A 21661-nucleotide genomic window follows, 5' to 3' on the forward strand; every position below is an offset into this window, starting at 1 on the left:
AGTTGTATATTCATTACATATTTTGAAATATATTATATTATATGCTTGCATCGAATAATTCATCTAAAGTTTTATTGTGTATCAGTTTTATAGGTTTTTTTTTCTTATTTTATCATTTCTAGTAGTACCTATCATTTAACCATCATACCTATCATATCATTTCTAGTAGTATCTATACACTATATATATATGCATAACATATATACAGTTGTATATTAATACATATTTTGAAATATATTATATTATATGCTTGCATCGAATAATTCATCTGAAGTTTTATTGTGTATTAGCTCTATGGGTTTTTTTTATTTTAATTTTGTATATACATATATATATATATATATAATTTCTGTAGTAAAATTTATATTAATCTATATATGATATTATTTATAAATGTGTAAGTATTATATATTAAACATATATTTTATTAAATGTTATAATATTATTTAAATGAGGGTAGAAAGTTTGTAAAGTGATATATGAAGTTATATCGATTTCTTGGTTTTTTTATTTAATTTTATAATTTGTTAATAATATTAGTATAATGTAATTATTATACGTATACGCCTATATTACTTTAATATTTTATATTATATATGTATATATATGAATGTAGAGTAGGTCAAATGTTCTAGTAATTCGCATTTAGTTTTACAATTTCTACCCAAAAATTATATTAAATTACAACAATCTTAAATATAAAATTAGCCTAAATTATATCAGATTCTTAAAATCACTTAAAAGAACAAATCACAAAGTTCACTTATTGTTAGGTATTTTTGGATCACCCAGTATGCAGGTGAAAATTGGTCTTGGCATGACTCATTCTTAATCTTTTCTGTTCTCCCCCTTTTTTTTCTTCTTACAGGAACTGTGTACCACAATAATATCTCATTTTTTTGTCTCCCCACTTCCTCTTTCTCTTTCTCCCTTTTAAATCGTCTAGCCAGGAAATCTGGGATTTAGAATCAACTTACACATTACTTACACGTTGTTATAGTTCTATTCGATGAGTCGTTTCTATCCTACCGTGTCGAACAAGTTCTATTCTCAGAGTTGTAACGCACAGGATTACGTCTACCAGCGAAAACGTGTTGTAATAAGTAATCGAGCGATCGTTGAACCATATGGAAAATTATTTCAACCAGATGAAAGGAGTCTGTGTGTTATTTCTCTCTCTCTCTCTCTCTTTTTCCTTCTTTCTTTTTATTCCCTGTCTTTTTGAATTGTAAAGTAGAACTTTATCGTCCTGACAAATGGAACGAACGTAAGCTATGGTGTTTTCAAGCGAGCATCGATCAAAAGAATATACAGGAAAAGTCGTCGTCAAACTTGCTGTGAAAATCAATGCAAATTGATTTACGTCATATTTCGAAAGCTCTTTCTCTCTTTTATTTTCTCTTTTTTATTTCATAGCGTATAGTATATATAGGTATTCTCTCTCATTTACATATGTTCTTACATTTTTAATTCTCTTTTCCTAAATTATCACACAAACTGTAGTTTATCTATTTAAAAAAAAGATTTTTAGACAATTTTATCTAATCTATTTAATCTTATAATCTGTCCGAATAATTAAAATTTTTCATTTGTACATTCGATTCGGTCTGATATTTCAATTACAGGAATATCTTTTTTTTTTTCTTTTTGGGTGTGTGTATCCTGTGTGATTTTATATTTAATTTAATTACTTTATTTATTTTTCTTTTTTTTTTTGTTTTTAAATTCGAACGAGGTAAAAATATTCAATCGAATATTTCGATGCGCGATTTCCGATTTCTAATAATCGTTTTCTTTTCGATTCGAATGAAATTCCGTTGGATATTTTGTTGGAAGGGGAAGGGAAAGGGTAGGAAAACTTTCGTCTTAATTATTTACAACGTTAGAAAATATCGTGTTGGTATTATATCGAACGTGAAAGAAATGTTTCAATGGAACATCGAGTTCGAACGCTTTCTCGGGGATAGAGAGAAATACCAAGTTCTAGTATTTACTACGAAGTCGCACGATTTCCCATGACGAGAGAGACCGATCAAAGGTGAAACTTGTAGTTCGTAAACTACAAAACCGCTTAGTACGGTCTTTTCCATAAGTTTTCCTCAAATACTAACCAATTTTACCGTACTCTCCAATTTATCGACTATATAATTTCAATATAATTAAAACTTGATGTTTACAAAGAATAAACCGATAGGTTGTTGAATTTTATATTTCATTTCCATTCGATTTGTTTTCAATCTAAAGTGTATTTCCAATAAATTCACGTTTATTTCATAAATAAATTTAAATTCATCCTTCTGTAATATTCCGAAGTGTACTTTCCATTCAAGATAAGGAGGTTTTTTTTTAATTAATATTAGTAACTCGATATATCGTTATATTTTATTTAAAAATAAAAATTTAAATCGTTAATATTTTATTTAAAAAAGAAAAAAGAACTTTTTTCATTGGATAATACTATTGTGAGAAATGGGAAACCTATTCCTCTCTTGTCAGAATTGGTTTTTACGCTTTTACATTTTCTTTCGTGTGTTCCCATATATTAGTAAGAGAAGAAAACACCGTATGAAAGAAATAGAGTAAAGCGAGCTCCCAACGTCAGCCATAAAAGTTGTTAATTAAAATTGCTATTAAAGTGTCGCACGTAGTAGAGACTAGCAGCTAGTTTAGATGCTTAAGTTCGAGCTTCAAAGACATAAACGCGTGAAAGTAATTCCACACGTCGTACATTTCCTTCTTCTCATTCTCTCTTACCATTGTTCAATCTTTTTCTCTTTCTTTTTTTTATTCCTTTTAGTCACGGATTTCCTCTCTTAAATTACAATATTTCCTTTTGTCTCTCTTCATTCTGATATTTGAAAAATGCAATTTAATGAGTTATAGTAAACTAGGATAATCGAACTAATTCTAGGATATAATATCGATTTTCGATTGGCTTTCTGTTCTTCTCTACTTCGAGTGAAAGTATATTAAATCTCTCTCGTGAACTTATTTTATTCATCCAGAGAGATAATCAAACTATATAATTGTTAGATAGAATCAAAATTAAATAAAAAATTTCTTGATATCGTTTAAATAACGTTTATAAAATGAAAATATTCATTCTGATGAATTTTTTCTTTTTGTAAGATTATTAATGACAATAGAATTCAATATATGTTCAAATAATTATGACACGATCATTTGAAATGTTACATTTGTTTAAGATAACAAAATAAAAATTTTAATATAAAATCGTAACGATCATTTTAATTTGTTGTTTTATCTTTAATACATTATCGTAATTATTTGGACGTATTTAGTTATAAATACAAGTTTATATGTAAAAGTTAGTTGGAATAGTGAAGGTACTATACTAAAACTAGCTAGCATGGTTAGAGGATTCTAACTGTAAACGAGCCGAGCACGCGTTCCTGAAAGCAACGCGTGCGCATTTTAGCGGTTCATGGATTACATGTAAATGCACCTGTCTCTCTATTGGCTAACGTGTTCGAGGTGCCCTGAAAGAAGAAGATGCGTGGACTATCACATATCGCGTGTTTCCTCAGAAACTTCTCGTTACCATGCGTTCAACTTGGTTATTATTATCATCAATAGACAATTTCTATGTTATTTCAATAATCATTGATATGCAATATTTTTGTACAATGTTTTCATTTGAGAACGTATTCAACGTACGCGTTATACGATCATTTCATATCTGAACAATAAAATTATAAAGGGTTGTCCCGAATACCATCAGCTCGTAATAATCATTGTGAAACATATTGAATCGTGTACAAAGTTTCCCCCTCCTTTCACCCCCTCATATTATATTCGAATAGAAAAGCGAAACCATTGCTAAGTAAAGTGCAATTTTCAATGATCAATGCTATATAATCTTTTACAATATATTTATTTGAAAATGATATTATATTATAATTATTGTTACTCGTGTCAAATTTAAAGTGTGTCAAAGGTTCGTTGATCGTTTTGTATTAAACAATAGTTCTGAATGTTAATTATATAATTTTTTCTTTTTCTATTCTAATCGATTTTTATAATCGCACGAGATAATAATTCCAGAAACTGGAAAGGGGACGATTTTAACGATTCGATTATAAAAGAAATATTTTTAAATAAAGAAACGATATATAGAATAAATACAATTTTAAGAGGATTCAAATTAAATAGGATAAAATAGGATTCTTTCTTTCCGTTATCGCAAGGGCATTGACTTCGAACGAATAATTCTAATCGATTCAACGTTAAGAATATATATAAAAAGAGAATAACGCATACATAGACTGACTTTGGATATTTATTGCTATATTTTTTCTCTTTTTTCTCTTATGTCTGTGTCTGTGTCTATGTCTGTGTTGTAAGTGTCAGTCGTACGAATTTGGTGTACCAATTCGAAGAGCAGTAAGTGAGACCAGCTTCGAGTGTCACCGACCTCTGCTTTATTTCCGTACCACTTGCTAATGCCAATTCGATTACCACTTGTCAATTATTCCAGACCGGAGAGAAGGTTTTAACGAACTCACCGATATATGTCTCTTTTGTGCTGTTCATTTATGAGATTTGTTAGAAGTATCCTGTGACTATTGTCCTATCTAATATCATATATTTTAGTTACTTTTATTTTCTTTTTCTATTACTATTACTACAAATGTTGATACGTACGAGCAACCCAACAAACAACTGATATAAAGTTAAAAACAAAAAAGTTACATTATTACTGACGATAGAAAATGATAAATAAATATATAAACATAATTTAGTGACTACAATTGATAATTACAAATAATAATACATTATCTTTATCATTAACTAACTGTAAAGATAAAGAACAAAGTATTAACAAATAATGATAGAAAATGATAAATAAATATATAAACATAATTTAGTGACTAAAATAGATAATTACAAATAATAATACATTATCTTTATCATTAACTAACTGTAAAGATAAAGAACAAAGTATTAACAAATAATGATAGAAAATGATAAATAAATATATAAACATAATTTAGTGACTACAATTGATAATTACAAATAATAGTACATTATCGTTATCATTATTTAACAGTAAAGATAAAGAACAAAGTATTAACAAATAATTATTAATAAGTAATTTGTTTGAATCCATTATTGATAATAAGCAAATAATATAACAATCTAATAGGAATAAGAATGAGTATAAAGATAAAGAGAAATATATTAGCATTGTTGTTTAGCCAGGATTGGTATTGCCATAGTTGTCTGGCCTACATAACCATAGGAGTCTTTCGACCAATGAGGACTTATTGTACAAGCTTGTTCTCTGTGATTCCACCTATTACGGGATGCGTTTAAGAACGAGACCCCGAGTTCTAGCTGTGCTATGTTGTAGTAATGTACTTTGTGATCTGGTATAGTAATCAACCATGGTGTTCTATAGCAGAATACTATGTTACTACGTTACATAGACGTTAGTTTCGTTTAGAAACGATATCCCGGTCTTTTATTGATGCTGCCAATCAGGTAATCGTGAGGCATGCACGCGCTTGCTTGCTACGCTTCATCAAAGCTCCTTTTTCCGTGGCCCAGTTTTGCGGTTAATCGGCCTGAGAGGAGGACTCCTTCTTCTTCTTCTTATTCTTCTTCTTCTTATTCTTTTTATTCTTCTTCTTGTGTTCTCTTTCTCCTTCTTCTTCTTTTTTTTATTTCATCGTCAACATTTCCTTCTTAAGGTGCGTTCGTTCGATCGAATCGAAACCAAATCTTCTCGCGAACGTTCCAGATTAAAGAACCGGATTTTTAACGTGTTATTATTTATAAATGCATTTAACACATCCTAATTTTTATTCTTTGTGTGTGTTTGAGATAATTTTTTATTTATTTTTATATTAATATCTCACTTTTATGCATATAAAGTCATTTTATTGAGCTTCCAAAAAAATTGCACTATCTGAAATTAACACAATAAACGAATGAACTTTTGGTTCACCCTAATAATACGAAAAACTTTTGATTAAAAATTATAATTTATAGAAGTATCATATAATTGAATATTATTTTTTACGGTTACAAACTTTGATTGATAATATTATACTTAAGATTGTATTTAGAATTGTACGATGAATCTTTCCATGGGTCTCCGTTGTCACTTCAGGGCTTTGCAAAGTGAATAAAATTTAAGTAAGAAACTCGGTTCATTTTTAATTATACATATACATTGAAAAGTTTTCTAAAATTTTATTCATTTTCTCAGTATCTTATTTATTATTAGTAAAATGTAAAAACGAATTTGATTATATTAATTATTCAACCATAAATCGAACTTACAATAGATGGTAACATCCTATTTTTATATGAAAATGATCTTTCCACTTTAATTAGATTGAAATTTGTGACTATTCCGAGCACGAATATCGAATGATAATAAATTAATTGTTGATTTATTATTACCGAGTTAAACCTCGACAAGAGAATTTAATTCTCTTATGCGTATTAGTACTTCCGTTTGTTTCGAAATAGAAAACAACAATAATAATAATAATAATAATGATGATAATATAAAGTTGGAACCATTAAATTACAGTTCTTTAATTACTGTCACTATTAATGAATTAAGTTAATACGCGAAAAGAAGAAAAATTATTGAAAAAAAAAGATCGATTCGATTCGTATGAGAAAAAAAATAATTGCAAAATGAAAATAACACGAGAAATATTTTGATAAAAACGAAAACAACAAATTGAAACAGAAAACAGAAAGTATTGGTTAAAAAAGAAAAAAAAAATAAGTTCCTTGCAACATTTCTAAATTACCCGATGTAAAAAAAAAGAAAAAGAAGAGTAATGAGTTGTCCATAATTTTTGTTGTAACTCAGATTGGCCTTCGTGTTCATTGGCCACTAAAGGCAGGTTTACACGCGAGAAAGGTTTAAAAGCTCAACCACAATACCACCTATATTCCAAGTATATACTTGAAGGGTATTTGTTGGCGAAACGTTTATAGTAATTAGTACTAGGCGTGCTAATTCACGAACACGCTCGGCTCGTTGCACTTTACGCGTTGCACTTTGGGTTTACACGTCACACGTTGTACGTCGCGTTACGTGAGATTGAAGCAAAACGAAAAACCATTATAAACGTTATTTCTTTTCTTTCTTATTTATCGTTCGATACTTTCTATATATCCTCCTAATAAAAGAATTTTAAAAATAATTTGAAAACACAATCGCCAATCGAATTGTTACGTTCTGTTATATTTGTAAAATCAAATCGATCCGAAGGATTGAATTTATTTAGGTCAAATTATATATATACAATTGTATGTTTATTAAATTACTTATAGGAAACCCGATATAAATAGATTTTGTAATTTGCAGCGATTATTAAATTAAAGTAACTTAAATATATTTCATCTTTTTCATCATATTTTTGAACATTAAAAGTGCATATTCTCAAATTATATCATTTCAATTATTTTCTATTTTATTTATTTATTTATTCATTATTAATACACGATTATTACATATAGATTTAATTAAACACGTATTTGTGATATAAAGAAAAAAAATGCTAACACTTTGTCTCAACGATCTTACGTTTATTATTTCGTTTGTTTAATCATCAATCTTTCATTCTTATCTTCGTCAATGCTTTCTCAAAAGTTTCGGCAAAGTTATACAATAAAGGGGATTACCTTTCCCCCATTAAATGCACATTCCAATTGTTCTGTTCCTCCTTCTCGAACAATATTTCAATCTCTTACTACTACCAACTCCCTTATCCGTAATTTTCTGAAATTAGTAACAATACCTAACATGTTCTAAACGTTCTATTCCTAGTTCACATAATCTACAATCTTCCATTCTGTGTTCCTGATTTCCCACCTCTCCCGATATTCCCGCATCTAATCCATACCCCCACGTACGTTTCCTTATCCCTTCCTATAATTCCTTCCTGTTCCTAGAGATTTCCTTAGTAGTCCAGGATTCCTGTATTGTCTTTCCCTTTCTTGTAACTTTGATCATTCCATCTATTTGACTTCAATTATTTTATCTAATTCGATCTTTCAATATTTCTGTAAAATCTCTTTGAAAAACGTTGCCTTTGTTCTGAAAACGTATTAAAAAATAATAATTATAATAATATTTCTTACAAATACAACGAAACAATATAGTTACGTAAACGTAATTTCAAAACTTACGTAATATACTATTATACAATAGATTAAAAAAAATACGATATTCGTGCATAGCATATTTCCGTCTTTACCTACGACTTTATGCAAAGATGAAGAAAAAAAAAAAGAAAAAAAAGTAAAAAATAATTTAGATTAGGAGAGGAAGAAGAGCGATGAAATTCTCGGAATTTCTGCTATCTTTCCAGAAGAATGCTCGTTATCCATTGAACCTTTCCTCGACACGAAAATGCAATAAAAGTGCAATGATTCGATATAACGGGGTCATCTTGGAAATCCAAAGAGATCTATTTGGCCTATTGTCGATCGTTCGAAAATAATTAGATCAGTCGTCGTCATGGCAGTCAACGAACGTCATTCAAACACACACACACACACACACACATATATATATTACTTTATGTATATATATATGCAGCTTATGCCATTCAAGTGTTCAATGTGTACTGATTCTGTTTAGCTGTTACTCCTACTCTATGTACAAGGTCACGAGTAAACCAATGGCGAGCATTGATGATCTAACGAAGGGAGAAAATCTTTAAAGGGACGTTCACACTTTCTCGTCATCTTTTTTTTTTCTTCAATACATACAAATATATATATGTATATACAAATTTAATGAAAAAATAAATCTTTATGGTTTTCGAGATGAAAAGTCAAAAAGAAAGGATAGCATTGATTAGGTTAAAAAAAAATGATTATATATTAGATCATTAAATATGAAACGTCCGATCATTCCCTACTGCTTTCAATTAGAAATCAGACATTTCATATTTAATGGTTTAATATTTATTGTACACCTTAACAGAGAAATAAATTAGATCGTACAAACGTGTAACACGAGATGCATCATTTTTTCATGAGGAAAATGAAAATGTTTTAATTGTTTTACCTAATTCGTATTAGAATTTTTATCTGATTCGTTTTTAGTTTTCACCATAAGGATATTTAGAAAATGAAATATGACGTTTATTCGATAGAAATGATATTATGATCTTATAATAACACTTTAAGGAAATGAAAATGTTGCATTATTTTCCTAATTCGCATTAGGATTGTATATCTATTTTCTCTCGCTCGCTTTTTATTTCTTTTCTTTTCTTTCTTTCTTTCTTTCTTTCTTTCTTTCTTTCTTTCTTGACAAGCGCATTTGGTATACCAGTCGTGCACCATTTAAGGCCAATCGGTAGAAGCACTTTCTATGGTACGAGCAAATTTCACGTTACCAACGTGACTTTCTGGCCGTGGACAGAAAGAAATAACACGACACCAACACCAACACCAACACCAACCCTGGTTGGTTGGTTTTTTTCATTTACTTCCGCGATTTACAATTTTTTTTTTATATTTCCTATAGTAATTTATGTTTGTATGTGTGTGTTCTATTATCAGTCGTCACTTATTCGTTACTATTGAGTGTGAATGTTTTTTTTTTTGTTATAAATTTTCTCTTCCGCTCTCCCCCTCCCCCCTCCCCCTCCCCCTCCCCCTCCCCCTCTTGTAGTAGCAAATGCCATTCGACAAACTGGTTCTCTTCGATTCTACGAAATCTAATCTAAACGAATGAGAAAAGAGAATCACGTCGAGTGTTCTCCTAACCTCGAGAAAACCACTTTACGGGGAGTTTGTTGTTTTTTTAAATGTTTATTCAAACGTAGAAATGAATAAATCGATTAATCAATCAATATTCGAAAGATATAAACTTTAGTTTCCTTGAACAAGTGTCTTGGCAAATCTTCTTCTTCTTCTCTTTCTTATGTTTTTCTTTTTTTTCCCCGAGTCTAAATCCAATAACATTTTTTTTTTTTATTACCTCGACCAATCTTCGCAAACGAATATATTTATTTATCGAATAATTTAACGAACACGAGAGTATATATAATTTTTTTCGTACATTTCTTTGCTATCAATTTGTAAATGGGAAAAAAAATAAGAAAAAAAGAAAAGCACGAAACGAAAGTTAAATCGTAGAAAATTTGATTTCAATCAACAAATGCAATAACCAGTCCCGTTGTTTTGCGGATGAACATTTTTCTACATCGTTGGGGGGAATTGTTAAAATTTCTATCGAACATTTTTCTCAATTTTACGATATACATATGTATGCATAGAATGTATTTTAAATGATTCCGAATGAATTGTTACGTAAAAAACTCGTAGCGTTAAACTTTTGTAAAAAAACAAAAAACAAAAAAAAGAACAAATTTCACAGGTCATTGAAATTTATCTCGCGGGTTTTTGCGATTTTGTGTGAACCGGGTTGTTGTAAGGTTTTTTTCCGAAAAAAAAAAGAACTGAATACGCAAAAAACGTAATTCGGTAGAGACGATATTATTTTTTTTTTTGCTATAAGTAGATTCGATAACGGGAATTTGTTGGAAAAAAAAAAATATGCATATTATTCCCTTACTCGTACGAGTAAGAAGAAGGTAATTTAAAAAAAAAAAAGAAAAAGACATTTCGAACAATCCTAATGAATGCTCCTTTATGGATCCTCCGGAGATTACGATGACTCTAGTAATTGCACCAGCAATCGAAGAGGATGAGGAGGTGGGCAAGGGAAGGAGGGAGGGGGAGAACCAAGAAGAAATTAAGGTCGCACGTTCGCACCTCGTTTCGATCTTTCGATAGTGATATTATTCTAGGTCGAATTCGATCTTATTTTCGAACGGAATACTAATGACAAATTTTGCGAAAGATCATAGATGATAACTAATTGGATTATTTGAATCTTTAAGTCAACGGTAACTCTCATATTCAAAACGTATTTATTTATTTATTTAATTATATTTTATTGACCCTAGAGCCTAAGCTCCCTAAAGGCCATTAATTACAGTGTAGTACAATACTGAATATGATATATATACATGAAACAAAACGGAAATTAAAATTATGTAATTATTATTATACTTATCATTATAATTGTAACGCACTGAAAGTATATAAAAGTAGTTAAAAAAAAAAAAAAAATTGTAGAATTTGAATTGAATTATTAATATTGTCAAAATGGTACGCGAGAATTTTTCGCAATAAATTATGCAACCATTTATGCGTATAATATGTGTGTGTGCGTGCGTGGATGTTTGTACGATACGTGGGAACTTGGCAATTTTCTCGAGACTCGTTTAAATGTCACACAATGAGCCATCATCATAATCATCATTATCATCATCATCATCATCATCATCATCATCATCATCGATCGATCGATTAATCGGATGTTTATCTTTTTCTACATTACACGCGTTTATGATAGTCGATGAAAAATTCCACGTTCAATGCCGTCATTTATAATGCATTTTTCTTTAGAAAGAGAAAGTGTCAATAATACGCATTCTTGTCATTGATATATTCCATCGAATAAAAAAAATATATTTATATATATATTTTATATAATATACACTTTAATGGGTTAACATGTTTTTAATCTAACGTAGAAACAATTGGTTATACGATTAATTCAACGATATATTCTAACCATTTTAATTCGTACAAATGAAAATTAAAGATTTTGATGTGAATATTTTAAACATTTTTTTCTACTACGAGTTTAAATCTGAGTTTAGGAAATAAATAAATAAATTATTAAGGGGTTGAATCTGATGAATACGAAGAAGATGGGTTGGTCAATCATCAATTCGAATTGCAATTCATCAATTTTGTTCGTGGTGATTGACAATGTGTCAGAAAATACTAACACATACTATTATTATTATATACTAATAATCAGAGATTCCAAAATGATTGAAATTTTCTTGAATTATCTTTCGTAGCATTTAAAATCGCAGGTATCGGTATAACACGACGATGATTGGTAATTAAATAAACGATTCTTGTTTAATCATAAAACTTTTCAACCTACTTTCCTTGCCATCGAATTTGCACAATTTTTGATAAGGAGTAAAAAGAAAAAGAAAAAAATAAAGAAAAAAAGGAATGCCGCGAGGAAAGAAATTTATTTTTAAACGTCCTACTTTGAAAAAAAAAAAGAAGAAAAAAAACTCGTCGGAAAGACATTAATATTTATTAAATACCTGTTTCTCTCGTATATCATTTTTATTGCGATCGTGTTAAGGAAAAGAAGAAGACAAAGAAAAAAAAAGGAGAGAAATAAGGAAAGGGGGAGGAGAAAAAAAAAAAAAATTTTAAAAGATTATTAGGATTAAAAAGCTGAATGAATCACCATTAAAATACGATCTTCAAAGATGTTCAGAAGGGCAAATCAATTTTTAAATTGTCAAGTCATTTTCTTAGTAAAAAATCAAGTTTCTTCTTATTCTTCTTCTTTTTCTTGTTTGTGTTAATCGTATTATACTAAAAAATAATATAATTTATCTGACAATATTAAAGATTGTTATTACAATTATATGACATTTTCGCGTGTAATCTAATAACACGTTACGAGCTAATGAACGATCGTTTAACTTGTCGTTTAAAACGATAAGCAGAATTACATATGTGCGTAATTAACAAATTTGCATCGGTTGTACGGAATTTCTTTTTTTTCTAAACTTTCCAAATAAAAAAAAAACAAAAAGGAAAAGAGACAAACGATCCGACAAATTGTTTGTTCACGTCAAATGAAATGAATTCGATCAACAACGTGTATGGAAGAAAGAATTAACAATTTCCCAAGAAATATATTTTCAATAATTACAATGAATTCGCTAGAGGAATACATTAAAGATTTGTTTGTTTGTTTGTTTTTTCTCTTTCAACAAGGAAAAAAATATTATTATAAAAATAAAAACGGCAGGAATTTTCTTGACAAATGAAATTTAGTCATTTGGAAATCCTGGTGATTGGGTAATACCGTTAAAACCGCTGGCATACAAGGAAGGTGTTAAAAAATGTGTGTGTGGGGGATATTACGAGAAATAGAAACAGAAACGGAATGAGATAAAAACACTCACAGGGTGAGAGACAGAGAAAGAGAGAGAAAGAGAGAGGAATAGAGAGAGAGTGAGGAAGAGGAAAAAGAGAGGGGAAAGAGAGAGATAGATAGAGAGAATGGTGGGTTCATTCTTATGCTACTTGACTAACATACTTGTAAACCTCTCTAGTTCTCTTGGTACCAGCCAGTACGAGCCAGCGCCTACGTCACTTTTTCTTCATAACACGAATCCGTCTTCCAACGTACCAATTAACTCGCTCATTCGTTGTTGTTGTGTTGATGTTATTGTTATTATTATTATTATTATTATTATTATTATTATTTCTTTTTTTTATCCCTCCCCTTCCTCCCTTTTAACCCTTCTATCTTCTCAGTTTTACTTCTTCTCTCATTCGAAACTTTAACTGAAAATAACAACAATAATATTAAAAAAATAATTAACTTCTATTGGTATTCATAATTTGTTACATAATCTTTTTATATTTTTCTTTTTTTTTCTCGTCGATGTTCAATAAGAAAAATCGTTCCAACGGGGTTTTTGTGATATTTTTATATATAATTATTATATTATAATTGTAATTATTATATTGTAACTATATTATAATTATTTTAACGAGAAGTTTGTACGTTTATTTACGATAAATATATATATTTTGATAAGAAATAATAATGAAATAAAATGTGTGAATTTGGCAAAATTATTTTATATTTATCTTTTGTAAAAATATATCGTAATTATATCTATTATGAATTATTGGAAAAGGAATCTTTTTAAGTCGCTTAATTTATTTCTGGAAAGGAATTAAATAAAAAATAAGAGGAAAGAAATATATCCAAATTATCTAAATGAATCTCTCGGTATTCGTATAATCATTACACAATCTTTTCCATCAATCAACAATAATCGTTCAAACGAGTCCTTGATAAATCTACAATTCTATATATAAGTATAATAATTACTCGAATGTGTGCACACATTATTAAGTTACGAACGAAAAAAAGATCATAATAATCAATTATAACAAAAAAGAAAAAAAAGAAACAAAAAAAGTTCTCTCAATATTTTACCCTATCCTTTATAAAAAAGAAAAAAAATAAATATTAAAATGAACGAAAAACAAAAAATATCTTACAATTCGAAGAAATAATCAAGTAAAAAAATCTCATAAATTTTCAACCTATCTCTATATTCAAAAAATATCAAATTTATTAATGAAACAAAACGGAATAAATCAATCTTATGCTTCTTCGTATACAAGAATAAAAAAAACCATTTCTCTATTCGTGGAATTATAAATTGTCTGGAAATAAATTGTAAGGAAAAATTACGATCTTATCAGATAAAGATCAAAGTTGTTGATCTTACAATCAAGAAGAGTAATAGTAGAACTAGTAATAGTAGTGTTAGTACTATTATTAATGATAAAATAGTAGTAGTAGTAGTAGTAGTAGTAGTAGTAATAAAAATGAACGTTTGGTTAATGCTTATGTTAGCAAGTGCGCATTCGGTGCACTCCTGCATTGCACCCGTCCTCTCTCGATGCATATTCCCTCCCAACAGTTTCTGGTACCAGGCTGCACAGCCTGGCACGAACGTTGCTGTTGCCTGCCTGCATGCTGCATGCTGCATGCTGCTGCTGCTGTTGCATTTCCAAGACCGTGGCCCACCTCTTCTTCTCCTTCCTCCTCTCAACCCGTCTCCTTCCCTTCCTTCTTCTTATCTCACACAAACACACTTACATACATTTAATCATTCGTATGAGGCGGTATATAACACACTTACTTGCTCACATACAAACATATACGATATACAACCACATTTATGTATCACTCACCTATACTATTTCTTTTTATTCTTCTTCTTTCTTTCTTTCGTATTTGACTCTCGAAGAAACCGTTCTCCACTTTTGTTTGTCTCTCTAACTCCTACTATAAGTCTCTCTACTCTTTATCCAACCAGAATGAATGATTTCTTTTTTTCCCTACTTCTCCGCCCCCCTCTCCATCCCTCCCCTTTTAATGCGATTTATTATGATTTATTCTCCTGTTTTTTTTCTTCTTCTTATCATTATTATACACATATGTAGGTACATATATACGGAGTATGTTAGTCAGTTTACTCTTTGGTAACTTTTAAAATGTACTTATTTATTATTGAAAATATTAAACTACGTTTATTGTTCAATTGTATTATATATTGTTGATGAAGTTTCTGAAATCAGTATTGTGGATTATTATAATCAATTTAATAGATTCATTGAGTCATAATTATTGAATGTATTGCTTCGTTCGTAAACAAGATATTAGAAAAAAAAAACTAAATGAATAGTTTTGATGCAATCCTAAATTGATTAAAATCCATTCGATTTGGTAAGTGACTTCCGTGAAATTTCTGATTTAAGTATAACGTGAAACTAATGAAATTTATGTGTCAGATCAGAATTATTCAAAGTTTCTGTTCGTGATCTCTTGAATGATTTTGAATAAATTATAATTTAACTGAATTCTTGATGTGTAAGAGATTGTTATTGTAGGTGTTTAAAAAAAAAATGAAGCTGCCTTTGATATCATTAAAAATAATATGGCTTAAGAAGAAAAATTTTTGTAGCAACGTACGTGCCTGTTTGAATCATTCCAATTTTTCTTCGAACAACATTTGATGTTACTTTAAATCTTACTTTAATAAAACAATCCTGTATATTTAAGTAAAATATTTGTTAAGTTACCAAAACGTTAATTGACACACTCTGTGTATATAAATGTATTAGGTGTGATTTTATCATTTTCCTTTTGTTTCTTTATATTTTTGTATTATTTCTTATTTCACGTATATGAAGAAAGAAACACAAATAATACTACTTCCTGAAACTTCTGTTTATTTTTTTTCTTATTTATGATGATCGTAGAAATCTGCAGAATTAGTATCTTTTGTCTTTTCTTTCTAATTTTTTTTTTAAATAGTGAAACTGAAGAAATTAGTTCTACTCGATATGTCCTTTAGATCTTTTCTAACATTAGATCACTTCTAGTTTTTTTTTTCTCCTTTTGAGAATGAGATACGACATAGTTTTGCAAGATCGGTGCCTCGGAGACTTGCTTTCTCGTCCAAGGACGAAGGATTCAAGGATCTCTATAATGGAAAAGTTTCTATAATAGTCTCTTTCTCTCTCTCTCTCTCTCTTTTTCCTTTTCTTTTTTTCATTTTTTTCTTTTTTCCCTGTCATATCAGGTGATCTAGGTGAATCTAGGTTTTGAATTTTTGTATTCTTGATAATTTTCTTATTCTGCAAGTGTGACACGTAAAAGGAAATCTTTCTATTACTCTGGAGAAATAACGAAAGATAAAAATCAATAATATTCTACAAATAATTTTTCGAGATGCATTGAAACATCTTTCTATCTTTCCTTCCATTCTCTTTCGAATCATATTAAATAATTTATGAATGAAACGATTTTTTTTTTTTGAACGTAAAGTTATTTTAATTTTAATTATTTTCTTCCTATTCTTCAGATCTGACATGTAAAATAATATTCTATCTATCATAATTGAAATGAACTAAAGGATAGAATTAAATATTATAAATATCCTACGATCAATAATATTCTAAAATAATTTGAATGCATAGAAAATATATTTTTCTTTTTCTCTTTTTTTTTGAATTATATGAACTAATTGTAATGAGTACATTTTTTCTTTTTATTATTTGTTTCTTACTTTTCAAATCTGACATTTAAAATAATATTCTATCTATCATAATTGAAATGAACTAAAGGATGGAATTAAATATTATAAATATCCTACGATCAATAATAATCTAGAATAATTTGAATGTATAGAAAATATATATACACATATATATATGCATCTCATTATGTATGTATTTGTCTCTCTCATTCTCTCTGGTATAATACACTTTCGTCAGTTGCTCGTTACGGATATCGTCAGCTTCATAGTTATGTTACTAGCTAGGTCCAATCATCCATGTATGTGGGACACGCGGATATTCCACACAAACATAATCGATCTTTCGTGTATGCACGTATGCATGTATATATTTATCTATGTATGTATATTACTCAATGAACGTAAACTCGACTCGGTTGGAACACGATTTAGTATCGAGCTACAGACGAATACTTTCAAGATACACACATACACACACACATTCATACTTATACAGGATGTTCCAAAAGTCATTTTATCGAGAAAATGAAATCCCAAATGAAATATTAATCAAAATTCTATATTTTATTATTCATTCATTTTTCAATTTACAATCATGTTCTTCTATCATAAATTAAATTTAATTAAATACTAAACACAAATTAATTCGATAACGAAATGAAATATTTTTCGAGATATTATAATATCATCAATATATCGATTATCGAATATAATATAAAGAAAAAAGAAAGAAAAATAATATGTGTGCGAACGTCATTTGGAAGTAATATACATTACAATTTCACGCAAGAAAATTTTCAAATACTCGTATTTAATTTCACAATTTTTCAGGACTTTATAGGATTACAAAAAAAAAGTAAAATATGACTATAAAGGAATAAATTTATAAAAATCTCTTGTATAAAAGCACACAAACGATAAGATGACAAGAAAAGTATATCTTTTGTTCTTAAAAAGAATTTCAAGATTCGCATTTGAAATGAAAGCTAATTGATTCCTTCGTTAACACTTTGTACCAACACAATTATTTTTTCTTCTTCCAATCTTTGGTATTACATGGAAAACAAAAAATTGAAATATTCTTTAACAAAGGCGTCAGACACGATAAAAGGAAAAAAACATTCTCGTAGGAGAAACAACGTTCCATCAAAGAAAACTTGTCTCCTTATTTAATACACTCGTTGAGAATGTTCCCCATAACGTAGGAAGAAGAAGTCGTGTCACCGACACGTTAGATCGTGTAGGATTATAATACATACATACATACATACATACATACATACACATATACATAAGAAACATGTAAACTATACTTATCCTCGGTTATGCTTGAGAACAAACTCACATTAGCGCAAAATAATTCTCGAACGAACATCGAATACGAAACAACTCGAATTACAAATGTTCGTTTGTTCGTTTCTTGGAGTTTTTATTCTCAAAATTTAGTATCGATCGTTTATTTATGAAAAAAATAAATTATTGTATAGGATTTGACTATGTTAAAAGATTGAGGACTCATATTTCAGGAATAAACAAAAATAATGTACGATAGGTATAAATGTGATCATTAATTATATTATTATATAATTGTTAATTATATTATTTATTATAAATATATATATTTACTCGCGTTTCGTTTTAATCAGTTCACTATTAATAATACTCGGGGTAATAATACTTCGTTATTATCGATTACTCGTGAGTTCAAAATTACAAGCACGTAATTAGATTTTCATTTTTGAAATTATTCGAAAACAATTGTTCTATTCGATTCCTATCGACAATATCGAAGAATTTCTTGCACGTGTACGAGAAAACTGTCAACGTATTCGACAACACATATTTGGAATTTTGAAAGGGATCTCTGAATTCGATGATACGACCGCAAGTATGCAACGATGCAAATCAAAAGGAACGTGGTGGTTCATTATGAACAACTTCTATGAGAAGATAAACTTTCGGGGATTATTGAAACATAAATGTGACTGTAACTTTGAAACACTATCAAATATGATGTTACCGTAAATTTCTGTTCGTTGTTTTTGCATACCCTGTGTGTCAACTTTTCAAACGGGTTTCCTATCACGTATTACGAAACGTTCCGTATTTAAATAAAAAAAAATTATCTTATTTCGTAATCAGCAGAAATTAGTTATGAATTTTGAAACGTTTACACGAATGTCGAATTTGTCCTTGATAATTAATTCACAATTTATATGGATTACAATTTTTATCTGTATCGATAATTATGATAATTATTCTGAATATATCATAATGTTAAATTATAAATAGGAAAGTATAATAAGAAAAGTAACGTTATAATATATAAATCGTAAAATTAATTCTTGTGTGTGTGTGTGTGTGTGTCATTTTTTAATTTACATATTGATACTACTTTTTTTTTTTCTTTTCGATTCAATCCATTGTCAGGAATTATCGATTCGAAGGTCGTAGTTTGTATCGATAAGTTCATAAAGATCGATCCAATATCTGTCCATCAAAGAATTGAACTTTACAATTGTATTATACTTAATAAAAAAAAAAAAAAACAAAAAGAGATATTCTATATCCTCCCACGCGAATTTTTCTTTGTAAATTTTACCATAGCAAACGCTTTCTCTTCCGTGATGATATATTAGACACGTTGAAAGGTCGTGGTGGACGTTTTTTTCTTTTTTCTTTTTTCAGTCACCATTTTATGCCTCGTCATATCGAGATGACGAATGCGGAATGTTAAATGCGTTAGATAATTTGCATAACTGTGTGCACGACCGTGAAAAAAAATAAAAAAAAAATATATATATATATACACTTCATCTTTTTCGTAAAAGATACCAAATCCTTTGTAGGTTTATTTTCTTTTCTTCTTTTTTTTTAATTATCCTCAAAGAAAAAGAAGTTTCTTTCGATTCCTCTTCAATCTTCTGAAAAAAGAAAAAATAAAGAAAAATAATTGTCGTGCAATTAACGTAACCTCTACCAATTAACTTTACAAATCGTAAGTGAGAGGTGGAGGGGGGGGCGAAGAAAAAAATAGACTGCTAATTAATTTCTAACTTCTCGTTAGCATTCAAAGTTTTTATTTACTCCTCCTCCTCCTCCTCCTCCCCCCTCTTCTTCTTTTCCTCTCTCTCTCTCCTCCTGTCTACTACTTCGTATAATTGGAAAAAAATTCTTATTTTTATACGCAATCACAGTATCATCGTTTCTTTTATACACTATGAAAAACTTTCTCCCATTGACTGATTCTCAAGCAATAAAATGCTTACGATATTTCTTAGCGGAAGGATTCTTTTCGCAAGTTGAACGACCGTGAGCAGAGAAAAACACGGCAAAGGGGATAGGAGGCGGTGGTGAAGGAGGAGAAGGAAAAGGAAAAGCTTCTTCTCGCTCAGTTTTAACTATGTTACTCGACATGAATCCTATTTGAACGTCAGGTCATATAAAAAGATTCTTCAAAGATATTTCGAAAAAAAAAAAGGAAGAAAAAGGATATTTCTTTTCAAGTCAAAATTGGTCGACGAGATCTAACATAAATTTAATCATAATTTCATTGCGACGTATATTCAAATTCTTATTCGAATATATAAAATGAAAATAAAATTAAATATCTTTTTTCTGTTGTGGTTTTTGTTCTACAACAAAATCTATGATAGTATTTATATCAGTCAAATGAATATATATATATATATATCTTCTTTTATATTAACCATAGAAAGAAAAAAACCAACAAGAAAAAAGATCAAATTACTTTTCGAACACAAACAAATTATATTAGAAAATATTATTGTAAATATATTATATAATTGAACACGAGATAAAATGCAAATAACACAGAATAGGAAAAAAAAACCAAAAGAGGAAAACTGTTATTGGATTTGAACGTACAAGGGGTGTTGTAGTTAGAGAAGAAATCATTTTCTTTGTAAATTCCTCTGATTTTCTTTAACAACATATAATTTAAAAAATATTACAAATATAATTTATATCATATAATAAAATCAAGAATTACAGGATAAACAAGGAAATCGTTGCATTTAAACATTAAATGTCGATGATAGTGGTACAATGGGGTGGGTCTAAAGTTTTAACAAATTTTATTTGAAATCCTTGTTCAAATCTTGGTTTGAAAGAAAGGAGTATAATTACCTAACATTATCCAAGACACACCATGCTCTCTCTCTTTCTTACCAAGAATCCATGTGGCGCAAGGAAAAGTGTTTTTGAAGAGCAGCACCACCACCACCACCAATACCATCACCAATAACAGTACCAGTACCAGCATCAGTATTATCGTTGAAAGAAGCCGCGAGTATCCCACGAGAAAAGATGATAGGAGAGGATGCTACGAAGATCCTAGCCGAGTTTCTCATTCGAGTTCTCTCAGTCGAGTTCTCTTAGAACGGCATTAGAAACAGACATTTCCCTGGCATGGCAGAAGGCATTGAACCTTTCACCTATCACGCCAGTAACATCGTTCTCGACTCGATTCCCCACCTCTTTCTAACCTCCTCCACTCCACCTCATCCTATCCCCTTCTCTCTCTCTCTCTCTCTCTCTCTCTTTCTCGTACTCTTTCTATCTCTTTATCTCTCACACTTACTCGACCAGCAAGCAGCTCGTTCACCATCCTTCAATTTACAGTGACTCACAAAAATAATTATATGCTATACTTATCTTACAATATTAGATATATATATTATTTATACGTATCATTTATCTTTATCTTTTTTTTCTTGGTCGTTCGATATATTACGTATGATAATTTATTTCTCCTTCTCCGTTCCACCAATCTATTCCTCCCCTGCTTTTACGTAAATGTCGTTAATAATAAACGAATAAAAAATATACATATTACCATTTAATATGTTTATTTATTTATTCATTCGAACGGGAGTACTTATTAT

General features: G+C 29.3%; 1 protein-coding gene and 1 long non-coding RNA gene across 3 annotated transcripts in view; one reads left to right on the forward strand and one right to left on the reverse strand.

Moving 5' to 3' along the window:
* The window catches only part of LOC122521348 (low-density lipoprotein receptor-related protein 2), a 52650-nt gene that overhangs the window by 9972 nt on the left and 21017 nt on the right, over positions 1–21661 (forward strand). The window lies entirely within an intron of this gene.
* Positions 19167–21261, reverse strand: LOC122521354. The gene is made up of 2 exons (XR_006304745.1): positions 20946–21261; positions 19167–19678 (listed from the first exon to the last, which is right to left on the reverse strand). It is a non-coding gene; the product is annotated as an uncharacterized LOC122521354 (long non-coding RNA).

This window comes from Polistes fuscatus, unplaced genomic scaffold, assembly GCF_010416935.1.
Source record: "Polistes fuscatus isolate 324 unplaced genomic scaffold, CU_Pfus_HIC Scaffold4, whole genome shotgun sequence".
NCBI classification, from domain to species: domain Eukaryota; kingdom Metazoa; phylum Arthropoda; class Insecta; order Hymenoptera; family Vespidae; genus Polistes; species Polistes fuscatus.